Source organism: Hakea prostrata, chromosome 4 (assembly GCF_041222555.1).
Source record: "Hakea prostrata isolate BN-2017 chromosome 4, UWA_Hpros_2, whole genome shotgun sequence".
NCBI lineage: Eukaryota > Viridiplantae > Streptophyta > Magnoliopsida > Proteales > Proteaceae > Hakea > Hakea prostrata.
The window spans coordinates 46,875,882-46,899,549 of record NC_142603.1 but is presented as its reverse complement, the minus strand read 5'-3'; the positions used below and the strand labels follow the sequence as shown (position 1 = coordinate 46,899,549).

At 38.8% G+C, this 23,668-nt stretch overlaps 1 pseudogene across 1 annotated transcript; it reads right to left on the bottom strand.

Annotated features, from left to right (window-relative positions):
- Nucleotides 1-9,742: 9,742 nt before the first annotated feature.
- On the bottom strand, nt 9,743-14,725 carry LOC149019182 (5-oxoprolinase 1 pseudogene; annotated as a pseudogene). Its single transcript, XR_016173037.1, has 2 exons — nt 11,958-14,725; nt 9,743-11,833 (listed from the first exon to the last, which is right to left on the bottom strand). The product of XR_016173037.1 is annotated as a 5-oxoprolinase 1 pseudogene (transcript).
- Nucleotides 14,726-23,668: the final 8,943 nt, after the last annotated feature.

Genomic DNA, 23,668 nt, shown 5'->3' with positions numbered 1-23,668 from the left:
CTATTGGACTAGCTTCAGTTTCTATATGAACTTTTTGGTATAGTCTATGAGTTGTTTCGAAAGTCTTTTAGGTAGCAACTGGTATTGCATTTCCTGCTGTTTCAATCGTTCATATTTGTTGCACCAGCAGAAGGGAAAGGCTCTGAAACAGGGGAATTGTAGATATCAGCATTAAAGGGAACAGTTGCTTTGATAAGGTTGTGAAGCAACATACTTGAAGAAGCGTATCACTATAATGGTTGATCGATCTTTAGGAACTGGTTATTGGTTTGACCCTTATCTTTCCTAGTTCTTCTATGTTTCCAAACCCCCCCCCCCCCCTCTCTCTCTCTCTCTCTCTCTCTCTTTTCTGTCCAACTTTTAGTATGCTTCTCTTCTTTTTTCTGTAAATAACTTTTAATGTAGTTGATGATCCCCAAGTGCTGAAAGAGGTCAACAATGGAAAAGTCAATCAAATCAAAGAGTTGCAGGAGATTGAGGACTTGCAGATGAGAGATAGTAGAGCCTTTCGGTGAAAATAAAGTAGAAGTTGCAAACCTTGCTGCTCCAAGCTTCCTGTCCTTCTCATAAGATTCTAACTTTTCAAGTTCAGTCCTCTTGTGCTGGCATCCCATTGACAATTGCAGCATAAGAAAAGCTTATCAAAAAAAAACAAAAAAATCATGTTTAGGCTATCAACTTTGCATGGCATGTAAGTGAATCGGACAGTTTCTGGATTATATAACTTCATTTTAAAAATTCACTTGCCCAATCACATTTAAAAAAAACAAATTCAATTAATATGGACAGAATTCTCAACATTGTCAATTTACACTGCATTTGGATCTCAATCAAACTTATGATGCCCCCCATCAATGCTATGGAGCTTGAATATCATTCAGTTAAAGCACCAATCTTGTGAATCAAATGTAAATATTAGAAAAGCCGTTGATGGCCGTACAACCCGGGAATTCAACAATGCCATATGTTTAAAGTTGATACTACGCTTGTCAGTCCCAGACGGAAGACTGTCTAAATTTACTAGCCCAAACGGAATTCCGTCTGGGCTACTGTTAACAAGTAATAGAAATTGTGAATCCAGACAGTCATCCGTCTATGCAGACGATCGACCGTCTGGCCCAGTAGGCCCAACGGAATTCCGTCTGCTAGACGGAATTTCTGTCTGCCCTACTGGTGTTTAAGACAGAAAATCAGAAGCCAGACGAGTCGACCGTCTCGGAAGAAGGTCGACCGTCTGGGGCTGTTTTGCTCAATGAGCTTGGGGCTAGGACTTGGGTTGGGTTTTTTGAGTTTTTGATCAACCCTAAGAGGAATACCTCTCACTAACATGTCCCACATCAGTCTACTAACATGAATTACATATTATTAATGCATTTACATATAAGTGTAGTCTATGTATGTGTTTCCTCACTCCTGGGGTCATTTGGGTGTGCCTTTTTTTCCCCTTTCTTTTTTACAAGAATACAAAATGTCACAACAAGAATCTTGTTCTTGGTTTAAAAGGACTTCAGATTATTTACACCACAATTAGTTTCATTGATTTTTTTGTTGGATGAAGACTTTCGATCTATTGAAGACTTTTTGAAGGAGTTTAGTAAATACGTGCTTGGGGATTTTGATGATATTCACATTATAGGTATAAAAAAAGGTATAGAAGAAGAAGATGGAGTCGCATATAGCACAGATTTTAGCGATACCTTCCTTTGCTGTAAAACTTAAAATTTTGAATGGTTATCGATATAACTGTAACGAATGGTCCTTGTTGTCATTAATTGAGATCTCATTCCATAATCAGTTCATTTACCGAAAATATGTATTATTGTAGATATTCAATTATTGTCATATCAATTGTAATACGTGTTTATGATGTGTTTCAAACAAGCATAAAAATTCCAGAATTTCAAGTATTGGGACTTCTTTATTAGCCAAACCAGTCAAAAAAAAATATTTCTTCCCAAACTTGGTATGTGAAGTGGTTATTCCAATGTAAAGTTGTGCACGGACATGCCACTACGTTTCATAAGACCCAATGTTAAAACGGAATGGGTCCCTTTTAAAAGGAACCACTCCGTTTCATAAGACTCACTGACAAAACAGAATGGTTCATTTTTAAACAGAACCACTCCGTTTCGGAAGACTCATTTACGAAACGGAATGGTTCCTTTTTAAACTGAACCAATCCGTTTTAACATAGACGAAACAGAATGGGTCCCTTTTAAAAGGAACCACTCCGTTTCATAAGACCCTATGTTAAAACGGAATGGTTCCTTTTTAAACGGAACCACTCCGTTTCAGAAGATTCATTTACCAAATGGAATGGTTCTTTTTTAAACGGAACCAACCCGTTTTAACATAGACGAAATGGAATGGGTCCCTTTTAAAAGGAACCACTCCGTTTCTTAAGACTCACAGACGAAACGGAATGGTTCCTTTTTAAACGGAACCACTCCGTTTTTCGGAACACTCCGTTCATTTACCAAACGGAATGGTTCCTTTTTAAATGGAACCAACCCGTTTTAACATAGACGAAACGAAATGGGTCCATTTTAAAAGGAACCACTCCGTTTCATAAGACCCAGTGTTAAAACGGAATGGTTCCTTTTTAAACGGAACCACTCCGTTTCAGAAGATTTATTTACCAAACGGAATGGTTCCTTTTTAAATGGAACCAACCCGTTTTAACATAGACGAAACGGAATGGGTCCCTTTTAAAAGGAACCACTCCGTTTCTTAAGACTCACAGACGAAACGGAATGGTTCCTTTTTAAACGGAACCACTCCGTTTCAGAAGACTTATTTACGAAACGGAATTGTTCCTTTTTAAATGGAACCAACCCGTTTTAACATAGATGAAACGGAATGGGTCCCTTTTAAAAGGAACCACTCCGTTTCATGAGACCCAATGTTAAAACGGAATGGTTCCTTTTTAAACGGAACCACACCGTTTCAGAATACACATTTACCAAACGGAGTGGTTCCTTTTTAAACGGAACCAACCCGTTTTTACATAGACGAAACGGAATGGTTCCGTTTAAAAGGGAACGACTCCGTTTCATGAGACCCAATGTTAAAACGGAATGGTTCCTTTTTAAACGGAACCACACCGTTTCAGAATACACATTTACCAAACGGAGTGGTTTCTTTTTAAACGGAACCAACCCGTTTTAACATAGACGAAACCTCGATGGTTCCGTTTAAAAGGGAACGACTCCATTTCATAAGACCCAATGTTAAAACGGAATGGTTCCCTTTAAAAAGGAACCACTCCGTTTCATAAGGCCCAATGTTAAAACGGAATGGATCCGTTTAAAAAGGATCCCCTACGTTTCACATCCAGACGGAAATTCCGTCTGGGCTATTGTGTTAAAAAATGTGTTTAGATGTCAGAACCAGACGGACGACCGTCTGGCTCTGTTTAAAAAAATGGAATTCGAGTCATTCACAGCTGGATAAATTCTCTCTCTTAGTTTGTAACCTCCCACGTTTCAAAACTTTCTGATTTCTTAGTATTTGAAACAAAATATTTAAAATGTTAAATGAATTGATTTAAGCTTTATAGGAAATGCGGATCACATAGAACATAGGAGGCATCTCTCAGTTGGCCCATCCAATTTTCAGACTATACACAACATCTTCCTGTACATCACCAGAGTAATGTACATTTGACCCCAAACATCTAAAATGTTAAATTTGTGGGATTTCATTATTGTTGATAATCGAAAGTGTATGAGGTGTTTTCAATTAACCAATTTTATAATCTTATCTTCTTATTGGTATTGGAAGTTCGTCTAATAATTTATTTCTATACTTGCATCATTTGACCAGATTTGGAGGCCCAGAGGGGTGTTTTACGCTCGCCTTGTTGAGGCATACAACTTCAAGTAGCTACAACAAGGCGAAGCTAACGGCTTTTCATTCCCAAGTAACAATTCTCCTCTTGGAAGGAAAGCTTGGTTGGGATTAGGGTTAGTTTATATTAGTTGGATTTAGATTTATCAACAAGATGAAAAAACGTATGAAAACAGCTTCAAGTTTCTCATAATTGTCAACAAAAATAATTTCACCACCAAGATCTCATAGTGGAACCTAGGGCTGCAACTGGGCCGGGCTGGGCCGGGCTTTTGCAATCCCAAGCCCAGCCCTATATGTTATAATTTGAGCCCATTCCCGCCCTGGCCCTAGTTTAGGGCCAAGCCAAGCCCATTCCCGCCCTAATTGGGCCGGGTCGGGATGGGTTGGCCCTGATTAGCCCTGATTGGCCCTGTCCCTGGCCCTAATTGGCCCTGTCCCTGGCCCTAATTGGCCCTGTCCCTGTCCCTGATTGGCCCTGTCCCTGGCCCTAATTGACCATGTCCCTGTCCTTGGCCCTGATTGGCCCATGCCCTAATTGGCCTTGTCCCTAGCTTTAATTGGCCATTTCTTTGGTCGTAAATATCAAATGTAAGACAAGTAGTAATTAAAATACATATTAAAGCAATTAAATACTTAAATTCCAAACTCAATTCTGGAAAATAAAATATTAAAGATGTCAACAAATAATCCAAAACTTAGATTCAATATGTATTTAACTATTTATACCCATTTAGATTTTAGAGAAATAGAGAAATCCAAATTTCTAGGGTTTTTTAATTTGCTCTCTCTCTTATTTTGTTTTTCCTTTGGTTTTTCTCCAGTAGCAAAGAGTTAAAATTATTCATGAAATAGAATAAGTAGAGAGAAGACTATGCTAGTGTGATTTGTTGTTGCATGAGTTGTGTTTTATGCTAGATTTATTGAACTCATTCTTGTATGTAATATCTCTAGAAAAAATGGCTGCTACCAAGAGCATTGTTGCTGACCTCACTAAAGGAGATAAGCTGAATGAGAGGAATTATGACCTCTGGCACCGAAAGGTGCAATATCTCCTGGAAGAGCAGGATATGCTGGAGACCATAAACCAGACCATGAACCCACCTGAGGAAGATACCACTGCACAGCATCGCAGGGACCTTGATACATACAATGCTTGGAAGAGGAAAGACCGGGTAGCCAGGATTACAATCCTGAGCTCCATGAGGAATGACCTGATGCTTCGTTATGAGAAGCATAGGACTGCAAAGTCTTTGTGGGAGGCTGTGAAGTTCCAGTATGGAGGGACTTCCACCACAAGAGGCCGCCAGCTCGGACTCACCTTTGACGGTTATAAGATGCGTCAGGGTCACACCATGAGGCAGCATATAACCATCATGTCTAGCATGATTAGTGAGTTGAGCGCATGTGGGCGCCGGAAGACTCGATGAGGAGCAAGTCTCCGCAGTCATCGAGTCATTGCCAAAGACTTGGGAGCATATGAAGATCTTCTTGACTCATGCCCGATGAGGTCAAGACTTTCGATCAAGTTGCCAAGCACCTTGAGCTTGATGAGGATCGGATGTTGGCCGATGCCCCTCAAACTGATGTATTTGTTGCTGAAGCTAGCACTAGTAAGGGTACAGGCTTCAAGCGCAAGAGAGAGAAAGCTCAACCTCAGCAGTCCAAGCAAAGTAACCAGGGTGGGAACAAAAACAAGAGTGGCCCCAAGCGTTCAAGGGGGACTAGTGCTGGCAAGAAAAAATCAGCTTTGATTTGCTTCAAGTGCCGAAAGCCTCGATCATTTTGCTCATGATTGCACCGAGCAAGAGGTATGTACTTGTGTGTTATACCTCATCTTGTTATGTAACAAGTTCTACTATGCTTGCTGAACTAAATCCTTTGTGGATTGTTGATTCGAGTGCGACAGAAACACATAACAAGGGAACGCTCGAGCTTCGTGGAATACCGTCGTATTCCAAGAGGAAGCAAAAGAATAACGATGGGGAACAACTCAAGCGTGGAGGTTCATGGCATAGGCACATGCAAATTAGTTTTGCGAGGTGGCCGGACATTTGTTACTCCATGATGTGTTGTATGCTCCAGGACATTCGGCGAAATCTTGTTTCTGTTATTTATCTTTTAAGACATGGTTTTAGAGTTGTATTTGAAAACAATTCTTTGGTTTTGTATCCTGGGTGATACGGTTTATGGTTATGGTTTTCTTGATAATGGTTTCATTGTATTGGATACAATTGATTATTCATTTAATTCTAGTAGTGCTTTTGTTTGCCAAAATACTTGTGTGTATTGATTCTAATTTGTGGTATGCTAGACTAGGACATATTGGCTTAGATAGGATGAACAGGTTGGCAAGAGAAGGTCTCTTAGGCCAAGGTTCACTATCGATTTGCCAACCTCGTGAGTCATTTCTAGCAGGGAAAAGCAACTAGAAAACATTTAAAAAGGCTTTGAGAGCCTCTCTTCCTTTAGAACTTATCCATTCAGATGTGTGTGGACCCATGAATGTGCATGCTAGAAAAGGACAGTCATATTTCATCACATTCATAGATGACTATACAAGGTATGGTCACATTTATCTAATTTCTCATAAGTCAGAAGCTCTGGAATGTTTTAAGAAATTCATGAGCTTGGTTGAGAATCGATTAGATAAAAGGATTAAAACTCTTAGAACGGATAGAGGTAGAGAGTATCTCTCCGATATGTTCAAAGGGTTATGTGATGAAAAGGGGATATCTAGACAACTTACTATTCCGGGGACTCCACAAAGCAAAATGGGGTTGCCGAGAGGAGGAATAGAACCTTGCTAGACATGGTGAGATCCATGATGGCGCAGGCAAATCTACCCATCTCTTATTGGGGAGATGCTTTTGTTGACTACGGCCTATATCCTCAACAGAGTTCCAACCAAATCGGTTCCTTCCACACCATATGAATTGTGGACCGGAAGGAAGCCAGATTTGAGTTACTTGCGTGCATGGGGATGTGCAGCATATATTCACTCTACTTCTCACCAATATGGAAAGCTTGGACGCAGAGGAAGAAAGTGTATCTTTGTGAGATATTCTGAACCCTCAAAGGGTCATGTCTTCATTGGACTAGATGAGAGTGAGAGGAGAACGGAACTTGAGTCTAGGGATGCAACATTATTGGAGAATAATTTTCCATCTCTTTCAGGAGTTAACAAAGAATCATCGGAATTCTTTGAGATACAAGATAGTGGTCTTGTCACTCCAGGGATTCAGATTCTAGATAATGAACCTGGGGTTCATCCAGAAGATCCTAGTGGGAGTGGGAGTGCAGATGTGATAGCTACCTTAGACGGTGAGCAATCTGACATGCACTTGCGCCGTAGTGGGCGCGAGCTAGTTCCTCGTCGACGTTTCGACATAGAGGATGAAGCCTACATGGTAACTCCTGAAGAGATCGACTGTGAGATGATTTCAGTCGATGAGCATGAACCAAAGAGCGTGTAGGAAGCTCTTGCGGGGTCAAGCTCAAAAGAATGGTTAAAAGCAATAAAAGAAGAGTTGGAGTCAATGAAAGTTAATCATGTCTGGGACTTGGTTGACTTGCCGCCAGGCCGAAAGGCAATTGGGAACAAGTGGGTTCTCAAGATCAAAAGAAAGGCGGATGGATCTACTGAGAGATTCAAGGCTCGTTTAGTGACTAAGGGCTACACCCAACGAGAGGGCGTTGATTATGAGGAAACTTTTTCCCCTGTGGTTAGGTTTGCCTCAATTCGCCTCATACTAGCCATTGTTGCTCGGTTGGACTTGGAGCTTTATCGGATGGATGTAAAACTGCTTTTCTCAATGGAGAACTTGAGGAAGAGATCTATATGGATCAACCTCAAGGCTTTGAAGCACATGGACTTGAGCGCAAAGTGTGCAAGCTTAAGAAGTCCATATATGGCTTAAAGCAAGCATCTAGACAGTGGAATGTGCACTTCCACCAAGCTATGATGGAAAATGATTTTTTCATGCTTGAGGAAGACCACTGTGTTTACACCAAGAGATCTGATAATAATTATGTCATTCTGACACTGTACATAGATGACATACTTATGGCTAGCAATAGCAAGGAGCTATTGGAAACCATTAAGAAATGGTTGTCCTCCGTATTTGATATGAAGGACATGGGTGAAGCAAGCTATGTGCTTGGTGTCAAGATTGTCGGAAATAGGCAAAAGAGATTCTTTGGGTTTATCTCAAGAGACCTATATTGACAATGTCTTGACGAGATACAGAGCAGGCTGCAAACCAATTGATACTCCGGTGGAGAAGGGTTTGCATTTGAGCCTTGATATGGGTCCTAAGACTCCAGAGGAGAAAACCAAGATGGAAAGAGTTTCATATTCCAGTGCAGTGGGTAGCCTTATGTATGCTATGATGTGTACTAGGCCAGATATTTGTTATGCAGTGGGTTTGGTTAGTCGGTACCAATCAAACCCGGGCATAGAGCATTGGAAAGTAATCAAGAGGATATTGAGATATCTCAGAGGAACGAGTAACTACATGTTGTGTTACCAAGGATCGGATTTGCGATTAGTTGGCTATAGTGATGCCGACTGGGCTGGAGACATCGATGAGCGCAAATCAACCTCTGGATATGCTTTATTGCTTAATGGCGGGGCCATTTCATGGTGTAGCAAGAAGCAGGCTTGTATATCCCTCTCGACCATGGAAGCAGAGTATGTGGCATACTCAGCTGCGGTTCAAGAGGCTGTTTGGTTGAGGAGATTCCTTCGACATACTGGGATTGTGATGACATCCAAAGAGGCTGCCCTTGTCTACTGTGATAGTACGGCAGCTCTTAGCTATGTCAAGGACCCCAAGTATCATGGGAAGACCAAACATATACAGTTGAGATATCACTTTGTTAGAGACATTACATCAAGGAAGAAAGTTGTACTTAAGCACATATCTACTAGTCAGATGGTAGCTGACCCTCTTACCAAACCTATAGCCAAGGATGTTTTTATTTCTCATGTAAAATCCTTGGGCTTGCGCAGATTGTGACTTATTTTTGTACTGAGACTTTCTTATTAATGAGTAATATGAGTTCATTCCAACATTTTTTTTTATTCACTTTTTGTGTGATTGTGTTTTGCTAGCATAAAACAAGATATGTCAATAGGCAAGAGAATGGCTCACTCACACGAGCATTCGCCTCTGGCGCCTTAGAGGCGAGCAGAGATGAGACAGATTGTGAATGACTTTGTGTAGGTCAATTCATAATCATGATGTCGCCTTGATTTGAAATCAAGATGAGTTTCTCTATTGTAAAGAGAATCGACATGAATGTTCCCACTAGGGTGGCGACAATAAAGAAACTCGGGTTAGGCACAAGAGGTTGTGACTAGACTAAGACCTGTATGGTGTTGAGATGGACATACGTTCTATTGTATATAGAATGCTCCACCATAGCACATATATCATACTATGTGTGCTTAGCGATCATTGGAAATGAGGGGATGGATCCCTGCTCCTCTCATTGTGTGAGTCCTGGACCTTATGGTCCATTAGTGTTCTTAGTGACTTTCGACGACATCATGAAACGAAGGGTTGATGTGGCTACTTTGGGATGTTACCTATGGTCATGATAGATTTGACCCAAAGGGGCACTACCGGGAAAGGAGTCAATCCTAAGTGTAGTGATGGTCTGGGGCGAAAGGAAAGGTTTGATTCAACTGCACCCTAAAAAGTGTTTCTTTGGCGCCAACCGTATGTGTTACAGTAGTGAACATTTTAAGGACAAGAAGGTGATCTCTCAGAGGGATCGAGATACCTTTAGTCTGGTGAGTTTGAATAAATCTAGGACACTGTGTTATACTAATGCTTATTTGATTTGTTTCTATGAGTGATGTGCCATTACGGCCTTTCGGGAAGGTTTCTAGTTTGGGGCTCACGCGTGCAGGTATATCACCGGTCGCACAACCCATTTTGCCAGTATGATTGTGGATATTAGTGTCTGGGACACAGGTGGTCTATGTATCTTGGATACATAGTGAAGAGATCAATATATATGTATATCTAGGATATACATATGTGTCTGGGACACAAGAGGTCTATGTATCTGGGATACATAGCAGAGAGATTGAATGTGTATATCTGGGATATACAAGTGTGTCTGGGACACATTGAAAGATTAACACTTGCCCTTGTGCAAGTGGGAGCTGTTGGAATTTATTAATATGATTAATAAATTAAATGCCCAAGGGCAATATTGGAAACTCACTATTAGGGCGGTTACAAAATAGGGTTATATATTTTGGTAACCACTGCATTAGTGAGTCACTGAGTGATTCATTCGCACGAGATTTATCTCTGAGAAACGGCGGCTCCATCTCTCTCTCCCTCTCTCTTAGAATTGTAGGCTTGGAAATTTTTCCTTTCCTAATTTTTGATCTTCATTCCATTAATCCACGGCATTTGGGTTGTGAATATTATTCCCTTTCCCAGTGATTGTGGAATCTCCCCGGTAAAGCTTTGGTGGTGGAACGAGAACGTGGATCTAGACTTCCGCTGCGAATACTTCAAGTAAGGGAAAGCGAATCCAGGTAAGGAATCTTTCCCCCATCAATTAATTGAATTGAACTATTTTTAAAGTATTACCAACATGAGTGAGGACCACAACAATGTCTGTCTTAATAGAGAATCAACGAAGAACAGAACCCCATCCACCACCCCTGGAGTTAAAATTTGAAGAACCTCCCCTGCCTGTACCTCAATTGTGTTCTTACCTCCAAGGTAAACTTGTCGTTTATCTTTTGTAATCAGGTAGTTAATCCCTTTAGCCCCGTTTTTACCACCATTCATACCTCTTCGTGTATGAACACGCCTCTCCGAAAGCACACTTACCATCACAGGACAGCGGAACTCAATCTCCCTCACAAGTCCATTTCCACCTCTATGAAGACCAGCACCTCCACTGTTCTCTCTTATCCCAAATTTATGCAAGAAAACAGGGTATCTCTGCTCAAGGATCTCCGGATCAGTCATACGGGTATTGGTCATATGACACTGGACACCACTGGTTCCATCCCAAGTAGGCCCTGCACCACTCCCACCTCCAATGGTTTCATAATAACCAAAACTATTATCCCCAAAAGTGAGATTATTAGTACAACCTTGAGAGCAAGCACAGGCCTGAAAGGCAGTGAGTACTACATCAGTAATATTTTGGCATGTAAGAACATTACCTCCTACTACAGCAACTTTGTCACTGGGAGAAAGGAAAGAACCTCTTGGAATGTATATTTTAACTGGAGCCAGACAACCTTGAATCCGGAGGAATATCAACATTGACCAGACAACGTACACAATAAATGACAGCTGCAGCTGTAATCTTTCCGGTGCATTCCAATTCCCATACACTTTTGGGCTAGTCCTCGTGAAATAAAACACAGCCTCACCCTTCTCAGTATTGATAGTAAGCTTTAAGTGTATAATAGAACCATCATCCATATAATCTTCCTCTTCAATGGTGACAGAATCTGCTCCTTCAAATTTATATAAAGGACTTGCAATTCACGTGTAGATTGATTTGAGCATTTCTCTCACAGCCTTCTTCGCATTAGTATGTACATGGGTCATGTAAGCCTGAACTGTTTCCAAACCATACTGCTCAATTAGCTCTTTAATAAGAGTAATTCCTCTCTGGTTTGCAGCCATTTGTGCTCGGAGATCAGATAAATTATCTTAAATTATCTTGTCTGGATGAAGGGCATGTAAGCCTTGAAGGGCATGGTTCGAGGTCTCACAAGATATCGCTTTCGTGAGGACTCAAGACGAGATCAAGGGCGAAACAAAAAGATTAGCAAATCTTGGCCGAGATCTCAGAATTATGTTACATACTATGACAAACCATACTAACACATTACTATTTTTTAAAGCATGACAATGAAACATGAAGTTGAACTTACGATGAAGCTGAATATGAAAGTTGTAAATAGTAGCTCAAGTCCTCTATTAGCTATCACCTGCAATCATACAAAAAAAATTTAAAAAATTTCAGCAAACAGGTCTCTAGAGAGCTTAATTCAAATTCTAATTGAAATAAGAAAAAAGAAAAGGTATTGGGATACATTAATTGTACAAACACACCTGATCTGATGGTTTGCCATAGGGTTACTTCAATAAGTTTGATATCCCTATTGGGGGAGGGAGGGCACAACTCCACCCCACCTATAGGGTTTTCAACTCCTCTCCTTGGAGGGTATAAGCTAGGGAGTCATCAGCGACTACTTAGAGGCTGTCATGCCCATTTTTTTCACTACCTGAAGCCAATCCTGTGAAAAAAGTGGGGAAGATTAAAATAAAACAAAGATCTACAAGAGAGGTACACCACAAAAAGAACCAGAAACAGAACCACTGTCAATTAAGGTGTTATTTCAATGTGTAAGGTAATCCAAAAAGAACAACACTCATAATAACCCATTTGCGATAGTGAATATGAAAGAGAACCACTGCCAATTAAGCTAGTTATAATTACATCATGATTACTTTATTAAAGTACAGGCAAAAAAATGCCAACCTCAAATAAGCACCTTGTCTCAAACTAAGATAGGTAGGCTTTGTTATGTTCGAAGATTTAAGTGAAATTTCTTTTTGATTAAAGAGATGCATGTTTGCTGATTTGGGGTGAGATAAGAACCAGAAGTTCCCTTCACCCACCCCACTTTTTAAATTATTTTTTGAATATCCAGAAAACTTCTCAGGGATGCATGGGATCCTGAAGTTCTTGGTTGGACAACTTCAGAGATACGGAGAGAGGAGAGGTGGCGGAAAGGGACAAACATGATCTGCAATGGTAATAATACAAGTTTGGTCAAGCAGTTGGTAATTAAACAGGACTTCTACTTGGTACCCGGTGAGTGTCTACACTCAATTAGATAGGATACAATCTTTCTGTCTGTTGGCTACCAGAAGCAATATCTTTATGCCTCAATCTTTACTATAAGTAGTCAGTAAGCACTTCAGACCTGAGCAACCAAATACAACCTGAGGAAGAGGGCTACAAGAATGATCCACTACCAACAAAATATACTTAAAAAGTGATAGTTAATGGGGTATTTTAAGCCACACAACTCCACGACCCCAGCCAGTGCTTTCAACATTTTCTTAATCACAAAGACAGTGGAATTCCCATTCCCATTCCCATGTCCCATTGCTAGAAGTTTTTCTGTTGTGCATGTTTCTTATAAGCCATACTGATGACACTAACATTTTCCATCAAGAACCTCCTGGAGCTCACCATACAATAGCAAATAAAATCACTAGTCATGATATATCTCAAGCTGGCTTCTCAGTCATCAACAGAAACACCAATCAGTAGAAAAAGACAATTACGGATTTTGTACAACGCAAATGAACAACAAATGGATTAATGATTTGATGGCAATGCAGCAAGGCAAACATTGAGTTATTAATGAGGTTTAAACCATTCATGGAATTGGTCTTTGTCATTGTCTACCCAGTCTCACATTTGGGTTATAGTGTCTTAGACAATACAATATTGCTTACAAATAATTAAATTTGTCCATATTTAGATAAATGATTTGTTGTCAAAGAAATTTGGCAGGTCTGATGATTTTATTTTTACACGAGACTTTTTGTATCAAGTATAAAACAAGACCAGCTTTCCAAAAAATCAAAGTTTTCATAGATCTCAAATAATGCTGGTTGGAATTGATAGATCTCTTATGCTATTGATTCAATCTGAAATTTCAGACTAAATCCTTTTTTAATGCTGGAGTTCAGTCAACTAGTAGTTTGCTGTCAAACCACTTACTCTTTGAGTTGGGTGTTGAAGATTGATGTAAACCCAGATTTGGGGCTAAACATGATTTGGGAATTTCCCTAAATCTACGGGCTGCCCAGGAATTTCCAGCTAAAGAGAGTAGTGATATAATCCTAGGGTTTATAGAGTATTTTGGTACTTGTAAACCCTGCTGTAATATATTTTCATATTTGAAATTTGAACAGAAACAGAGAACTGGTGTTTCTAGGTATTTCAGCTAGGGCAGGATAAGCTCTACCTTTACTGTTTCTGCAGGTTCAGAATAGAATTTCAGTGATTCAAGGGCTGGGTACGTCTGAAGTTCGGTCAAATAAGCAAAAAATTGCTTGATGAAATTAAACAATAGTATTACATGGTGGAAAACAGAGGACATCATTAAGTTCACTTGAAAAATAGCTACTTAATAAGGACATCACTTCATCAAACAATAACACAACATTCTATACTGACTTAGTTGAAAACGCCAACTTGATTCCCAGCATTTTCAGGTTAGATCTGTATCTAAATTAGAATTCAGAGCAAAAAGACATCATTAAGTTCACTTGAAAAATAGCTACTTAATAAGGACATCACTTCATCAAACAATAACACAACATTCTATACTGACTTAGTTGAAGACTTAGTTGAAAACGCCAACTTGATTCCCAGCATTTTCAGGTTAGATCTGTATCTAAATTAGAATTCAGAGCAAAAAGACATCATTAAGTTCACTTGAAAAATAGCTACTTAATAAGGACATCACTTCATCAAACAATAACACAACATTCTATACTGACTTAGTTGAAAATGCCAACTTGATTCCCAGCATTTTCAGGTTAGATCTGTATCTAAATTAGAATTCAGAGCAAAAACTCTACTGAGTACAATCAAGTTCATCAAAATTGAGTAGTTACCAATAGCAGTAAAGCATAAAAAGATTTAATCTTGTCAAACCAAACCTTCACTTTTCAAACCTCAGGAAAATTACAAAAAAAGCAGTTCATAATTCAACATTACAAGCACACCTAGCAGTACTATAGTCTTCCAACTTTTCTGCTACCAAATAAACAGAAAAAGAAGAAATGCAGTACTAGTGTCACTTACCTATGAGAAAGATCACACTATCCCACTCTCGCTCGATGAAGTGAGAAGAGGGATCTGAGCCACAGCCTTCAGTTTCTTTCACTTCACCCATTTTCTGGTCTCTTTGATGTTATTTCCTTGAACACATTTGGGTATTTCTAAGGTAGAAAAGATGAGCTTGGTTCAGTCAAATAAGATCCAAAGAACCCTTGCTTCAGAAATTAAACAGATTGAAAGGTCCCATCAACCAAAAAGAAAGATATAATCCCAATTCCACAGGAAGTGGTGGTCGAGTTCACACACCCAGCATCATTTTTTTTACTTTTCTGTTGCCCAGCCAACGAGCCAAGAAAAAAGTGCATGAGGACCACCTTCCATACATGTGAACAACCAAAGGTGTAGACACCAAAAGAGAGAAAGTGCTAGCAGACTTCACAATAGAGCATGCTATGTGTATACGTATGTGAAACACAGAGAGAATCCTGACCAATATAGATAATGTCACTGTATTTCAAGTGGTGAAGGAGACATTAACTACTAAACAAAAACAATAACAAAGCCCCTAGACTTTCTTCATAATGTCATAACTAAGAGCCTAAGACCAGCAACCAATAGTGTCCTTTCAGTCCTCACAAAACATGATGATTCTAAAGACTACCAAATGCATCATACCCGTCATGAGTAAGACAAGCAGTGGGTATAAACATCTAGGTCATATTTTCTGAAGGGTACCAAACTTAGTGCTTCATGTGTTTCTTGAATTGATCCACTATGTTTAAATTCACTTCGTTCCTTTTAGTTAAATTCTCTCTTTTATCCATTGTAGATGGTAGTTTACATGAATTTTCTAAATATTGTTTGAACTGTGATACCATATGGATTTCTTTTTGCATCTTAATAAAGATGGAGTTGGGTAGAGGAAATTGATTTGGTGATATTGATGCAGACATGCAGGTTACGATAAAATGGATCCAAATGATCTAGGATGGGAGCTCATTGAGATTCTGAACCCACCGAACAAGCCAGGGAGAATTACTGTGATAAATAGGATGGGAGCTGAGAACATGAGAGTGAAGCTCTGATGATCTTTCCTCTCACTACCACACTGCAATCCAAGATTGAATGCATCTCAAGCACTTGAGGTTGCCTTCATAATTTCTTAAAGGCTTTAAAAAGAGGATTGGCTAATTCCCAGTTCTAAAACCCTGTATCTGATGCAATGCATCAATTAATTTAATACAGTTACAAAAAGTTAAATTAATAACCAGAATATGAATCAGATAAACAATAACAAAATAACTGAAAAGAATAGCACACTGTTTCATGTTTGCTTTGATGCCGTCAATCTAAGGACATATCATCCAATTCAAAACAATAGCAACCTGCAACAGGAGAACAAGAAATTAACTTTGCTAAACAAATATGGCAAAATCCCTAGTTCAAAATTTCGACAGTATCATCTTATTCAAATTATTCCATTCCAAAGCATGATTGAAATGATCAGGCTCTGTTTTGGACCCAGCACAACATTTAGCTAATATATCAGTAGAAAAGAACAATCATTGTCAACCACAGTTTTCGTTAACTAGACAAAATAATCAATTAAAGCTCTAAAATCACATTTTCCTGAACAAAACCACTTCAAAAGGGCAATAAACTTTACAAAAAGTACCTCAGCACAGAGCGAATGTCAAAGCAAATATTAGCTCAGATCTGCTGCATTCTTGTCCATCAAGAACAAGGATAGTTTACTTTGAACTGAACATTAAAACAACCCACAAAAAATACATCAACAAACTCATTTGAGCTAGACAACGAGATGGGTACCTGAATAAACACAAGCAACAAATAGAATAGATTCTCTAGGACCAGACATGGCTTAGAGTGGAGACGCATATCCTGGTCCTTTACTGCAACAACCATCGGAAACGGTCGCATGTTGTACAACGACAGATGCCATTGCTAGATCTCTTCTGCTTGCTGCTTCAACGTACTAGGGCTTCGTCTTCTCCTCTGCTTTAACGTACTAGGGCATATCCTGATCATTTCAATCATGCTTTGGAATGAAAGAGCAGAGGACAGAGAGAGACTGTAGAAAACTAAACAAAGCTTGAAACAAACGCTCGACAACTTCTTCAACCTCCTGTTTGCTGTTTCTTCAGCTTCGACTTCGTTCTCAACAGGAACCTCATTTCTTCTTCTTCTTCTTCGTTCTCAACTAGCACCAACTGATTTCGATCAACAGTCCTCTTGCTTGCTGTTCTTCTTCTTCTCTCCTTCGATTTCTTGCTTGCTGTTCTTCTTCTTCTCTCGTTCGATTTTCAGACATCGATTTCATTTCTGACGCAAAAATGAGACTGGCGGTGAAAGACCTGTTTTTGTGTATTTCAAAAGATTTTGAAAATTGAAAATGAACCGGGTTGCTTTAGTTTTTAAAATCCGTATATACGTATGTACCGTATTCTGTTTAAAACGTATTTAGTCATTTCGTATGGAAAGGTTATGTACATAACCCACTAAACCGCTTTTACTCAGACCACTGGTTTACGCTAGGCCGGACCGAACCGACAAAACCGTGCAAAGCAGACTGGGTTTACAATTTTTTAATCCAGGGATAAAGCGCACCGTCCGATTAGATCGGACGGTGCGCTTAACCGTCAAGCGCATTAATTGCGTTTGACAATAGCAAAACACAACTCTTTGGGCGTGATCACCCCCAATTTTGCTGAGGTCCTGCGTAATTAATGCGCAGGACCGTCAAGCAAGCCGTTCGATCTAATTGGACGGCCCGCATTATTCTTCCATTAAAATAATGTAAACAACCTGTAAAAGCAGCTTTTTGGGAACGGGTCGGTCCAATGACGCTAAACCGGTTCGAGTTGGGCGGTTCGAGTTTCTCTTTTGAGTTGTACTATATGTTATAAATATATTTTATAAAACACAACGTACATACAATTGTTTTATACCTTTAACAAAATACATTTGTATACAATACGAAAATATTTCAAACCCATGCGCGGGTAAATTTTGAATTTCAAAAACCTTTTGAAAGTGGTGGGACTCATTGTTTTCTACATCTCGTGTTTCATTTCAAAATCAAAAGCCCCAAATCCATTTTTCATGTTGCAGAGGAGAATTAGAAGACGAAGACGAATTTTCATGGTTACAGCGTTGTTGAAGAAGAAGTTGCAGAGGAGCATTTCCCAGTTTGAGAGGTTCCAACGTTGTTGAAGAACAAGTTGCGGAGGAGCATTTCCCAGTTTGATAGGTTATAGCGTTCTTGAAGAAGAAGAAGCAAACCTTAAAGTTTCAACAGAAGAAGAAGTAGGTTGAAGTAGTGGCTTGAAGAAGAAGAAGCCGTAGTTTGGGTTCTCGTTCCAAGGTTCTGCTCTTAAAGAAGAAACACAAAATGGTGCCATTATTCTCTCCTAAAATGCTCTTGGTTTACATTATTCACATCACTTCTTGCTAATTTTGTCATTTACCCTAATTTCAGGAGACGCTGTGAAGGTGAAGAAGAAAAGGAAGACAACGATGGGAGTAAGGTTGGAATCGAGCCGTACGCGGTTGAGTTTTCACTGAGTGGGGAGCTTCTGCTTTTGGACTCTGTGAAAGTAAGATTTACCGGTGGGTTTTCTGTAATGACATCTGATTTATAATATTTTTGTTGAAATCATTATTTTATTATTTGCTTAAGTGTTGAATTTATAGCTTTCCATTCGGTTTCTGATTAGCTTGGGTACAGATTTTTTGGCAAAGGTGATTGGATTTGTTCCCAAAGTCTGTTGTACAGGTTGGTTTTGTTGAACACAATAGCTTCACTCGAGCTTTTTTATTTTACTAATAGAGAATACGATGTTTCATATTTTTGGAAATTAATGACGTTTCCATTTTTCCTAAACCTATGCATCATCAAAGACAAACTTTGCATTTCATGATCTCCTTGATTCAAAAAAAAAAAACCCTGCTTGCCTTATCTGAATTTCGTATGTTGCTCAAATTCTATGGCATAGTCCATTTTGATTTCATCTCTCAGACTTGTGCTCTCAGTTGGATTTCTATGATATTGTTAAACAACAAAAACATAAGTGATAAGAAAATTTGTTTGAAGCAGTTCCATTGTACAACAATAAGAGGTGAGTAATCAGCACCATTGTTTGTTTATTAATATGTTATACATCATTTGCCTGTTTCCTTCTTTTTAGTTGAGCCTATAACCTCCTAAAGCATGCTAACCTAGTGCCATATACTTGTTCAACATTTCAGGTTTTTGATATTTTATTTTTTCCCCATCATTAGTAGTTCTTTCAATGGTGATAGTAGTTGGTTGTAAGTAGAAAGCATTATCTCTATTCTCAATGTCATGGTTATATGCATAGTTTGTATAAACTTTCTGGAAGTAGTGGACAAGAAACAATATGGTTGGTTGTAGGTTTGTCCTACTGGTGGTAAAGAGTGTAATTACAGACATGCTCTTCCTCCTAGATATGTATTAAAATCTGAAATGCAAGTTTTGTTAGAGGAAGAGGCTGAGAGGCTGAGAAGATATCGATTGAGGAAGAGATTAGAGAATCAAGTAGATGGAATATTATTTCTGCCACTAGTTCTCTTTGTTCTATCCTATAATTTGGATTTTAGTAAAGTAGTTCCAAGTAGTGTGATATTTTGGTAGTAGTGTTCAAAACTATGGTTGAGCACTCCCTCTTTGAAACCTTACATTATTTTGGTGTCTTTTGTAAGCTCTAAGGGCTCGAGTCATGTGAATGAAAAGTTGAAATGCGCTCTCAGATTATAAGCCTGACATTGTACTTTGAAATTGGAATTTGATTTCTACTTTCAGGTAAAATATGTTGGAGAATAGTGGGATAATACTTTTGTTGCTGTGGCTATTTGCTTTATCATGCGTGCAGTATTATCTGACAGAAGCTTCACTCTTTTTATAATTGAAATATTTATCGGTTTTAATTTGTTGGTTTCCTATGACATGTTTTTTTGCATTTAATATGGTGCTGTTTTAGCATTGGCTTATTAAAACATTTCGTCCATGTTTAAATTAAATGGTTTCGTGCACAGTCAGGAGATAATGTTGTTATAATAATTGGAGCTTTATGTTAAATCCAAAGCTGGTCAGGCCTATGTGGTTGTAGGGGCCATTCAATATGATATATATAATTTGATTCTATGGTTTGTACAGACTTGTGGTGGGGAATGATTTTTGAATTAAAAATATAAGTTCCTATAAGCATGTAAGGATTAGTATTTTGTGACTTGTGGTGGGGAACGGAGGCATTATATTATCTGTATCATTGCACTGATTTAAGGGTATTGGTTGAAGACTTTCGATGATGTTTGGCAATTTGTATTGTTTGATCATATTCGTTTTGTTTTGTTTTGTTTTGACATAGTTGATCATCAAACTTTGACTTAAGAAAGGGGTTAGTATTGTAGATCTCCATATTTGAGTCACCGTTGTGCTTGATGAGTTGTCAATTTGGTGCAGTTGTGTTATCCTTGTTTAAATCATGGGTGGATGCAATTGTGAAGAGCAGTCTTCCATGTTAATGGAGCAACCCATTCCATTATGCTATTGCGGGCAAAGCAGGATGTTGCTGCTGACTTCAAACACAACAAAAAATCCTGGTCGCAGATTTTATAGGTGCCCAAATGGTGAAAAGCATCCACATTCTTTTATTTGGGTAGATAAGATGTGTGGTAGTGAAGCAGCAGCAACGTATGTACATTCTAGAGCTTCAACTTCGTATGACAGTGTGAATAGTAAGAAGGAAGTAAGATCGCCAATAATTTATGACGACCCACTAGGCAATCAGCTGAATTTGGGTGCTGCATGCCGAGCCCCTACTCATCAACTGCACAATCAGACAGTGTTGGCCCGAATCACAATGTTGTATCATATAGTATTATTCTTATGTGTTTGGGTTATTTTAGTTTCTTGTTATGTACTTTATTCAGCAAACATGTAAATGCCGTACTTTTGTGTCAATACTGTAAGCTAGACAAGAGGACCAATTGCAAGAGGACAATGGTCAAGTGGTTGGGTATTACAAATTTATTGTTATGTAGTGTATCCAATTTTAGTGTCATTCGGCTCATTCTGCTTGTTTGTTGATTCCTTTATTTGGTTGTTCCTTACGGTATGGAAGCTTACGAACATTGAGAGGATACAGGCTAATGGCTAATGATAGTCATCATATCAAACTAATGGGTCCAACTGATAGTGAGGTTGCAGATGATTTATTTTGTTCGATCGACCTTGTGACAGCAAGAGTGAGTTGTAGTTCAGGTGACTTTAGGAGCTTAGGCAATCTCATTCTTGGAAGGTCTTATCGCATAATCTAGTATTGTTATGTGTTTGGGTTATTTTGCTTTCTTGTGGTGAGAAGAATTCTTTGAGATCCCTCTGCAGTCACCTTTACCATGCTTCTGTACCCCACAGAAGAAAAGTCCTATGCTCCTGCTCTGTCCATGGAACTCCTAACCACCCATAACCCCCCAACAAGAAAAGAATTAAAATAGAAAAAATTTTCCATGACATAGACAGATAACTGTTTGAGGAAGATGAGTTTAGGAAGATGGCAATCCTTTCATGAGACCTATAGTGTACACATTTACTATTCACTCATATGCTCAGTCAATTTGAGCAACCAACCACTGTAATGCTCACTAAAATTTTAAAATGAAGACTTACATTCATTGTGACCAAGGAAACATATGTCCCTCATTGTTTTATTCAAACTAGTACCACCATCCATATACAAATTCAATGTGCCATTAAAAAAATGTGAAGTATAGTCGCTCATGTATGAGCGCAACATTCTATTCCTGACCAACCGCACATGCTCGGAATGCTGACAACATTCTATTCCAATCATCAGTGGTGGGCCTTGTAAGCCACCTACTTCCTATATAATCAAACAACAAATATGTAAGAATCACTCTTAAATAAAAATATATGAGCAATACAGAAAGAGATCCGTACATACATTTAGCTTAGTTAATCAATGATCAGCACCCTGACCAATATGCACTGAATTTTGGGAGGAAGGTACATGTTGTATAATCCAACAACAAATAGGTAAGAATAACTTTGAAATATAAATAAATGAGCAATACAAAAAGGGATCCCTACTTTCATTTACCTTAGTTGATGAATGATCAGTAGTTACACCATTTTGTACTGAATTTTGGGAGGAATGTACATGTTGTATAATTCAACAACAAACAGGCCTAAGATCAATTGTGAAATTAGGTAAAATAGATGTACAATACAAAAAGGTGTGTAAATGCATTTACCTGAGTTGACCATGTATTAAAACCCTCAAATGTTGACAAATAATCAGACTCTGGCAAGGTTATGTCAATGGAGCCTTGTCCTTCCACTAGCCTGACAGACTTCTTCTTTTGTGTTTTTTCATGCCAGGGCTTCATTCTTTTTCCTGATCCCCTTTTGTGAGACTCTTTTGGTTTTAACTGTAAATTTCGGTAGTCTTCACCATTTTCTTCCGAGGGATGCTGAGTAGGTTGCACAACGTCTACATCTTCAAGCTCTTTGAGAATCCCATTTACATGCTTACATAGTATGTTATATCCAACTTCTGTTTCACAGGCTTGGTTAATGACTTTCAAACATGTCGGAGTAATCAGCCTATTTTGCTGTAAGCAACTTAATTTCCCATCAACATCATTCCTTGCCTCCCCTTCTCTTCCTGTTCTGACAATTGGTGTTAATTCTCGGACTGATCTTCTCCATCTCATCAAAAAATATTTGTTCGGGATGCACATGAGTTGGTGAAAATTGAGCACCTTCAAGATATGGACACAAAGGATCCCAACAGTCTCAAATTTCTTACAACTACATGTTAGGCTTTCTTCTACTGTATTACGCAATACTGTGTATGCCTTACCTGAATAGGAACCAGTCACATCTGCCTTCAAAATCACATATTCAACAAAATTACTTGACACATTCTGGCTGTTGATACTGTGACTATCCACCAATTCAAACTCGATCAAAATTTTTTTGAATATAGTTGGAGTATATAACTGGTAAGCTTGAATCAACATAGGTTTAAACCTATGTGCACCTCCAAGAACCTCATTTCGTGCATCAAATTTTTTTTAATTTCATTTGCACGTTTTGCCTCCACAACATCGTTGAAATGTCTCATAAACCTTACAAGATCTAGTTTGCGTCCAAGACATTGTTTCAAATCAGCATTCAAACTTTCAGCCAACTGTGTGCTCCTCACACCTAGTGTGAAACAGTCCTTCATGTAACAACAAACCCATTTTTTCCCAATTTCATATGTTCTATCTAGCCAAGTAGTGTTTACAACCCCATGATTTTCTCTTAAATTCCTCCATGCAAATTCAAATTCCTCAACTTTTGTATAATTGTAGATGCATTTGTACAAAATTCTGGAGAAATGTGACTTCTCACTCATCAAATATCCATGGTGTTTCTTTGCATTTTGCCAGAGATGCCAAGTGCACAATGCATGGACTGTATTGGGTGCAACCTCAGTTAGTGTCCTTGACATTGCAGCGTCCTGGTCAGTGAAAATTGTCTTTGGCTTCTTGTCACCATTAACTCCAAAGAAAGTTTGAAATAACCATTGAAATGACTCAGTTGTCTCATCATAAAGCAAGGCAGCTCCAAAGATAACCATAGTCCTATGATGATTAAATCCCACAAACACAGCCAATGGTCTATTTTCTTTGTTTGTGCAGAAAGTAGTATCAAACACAACTACATCACCAAATAGTTGATAATCACATTGCATCTGTGGATCAGCCCAAAATACATTTGTCAACTTATCCTCATTGTCCATTTGTACAGAATACACAAATGCAGGGTTTAAATTTCGTTGATTGTCTAGATATAACATCAAGCTCCCGGCATCCCCAAATGCCAAATCACGTTGCCGTTTGCTAT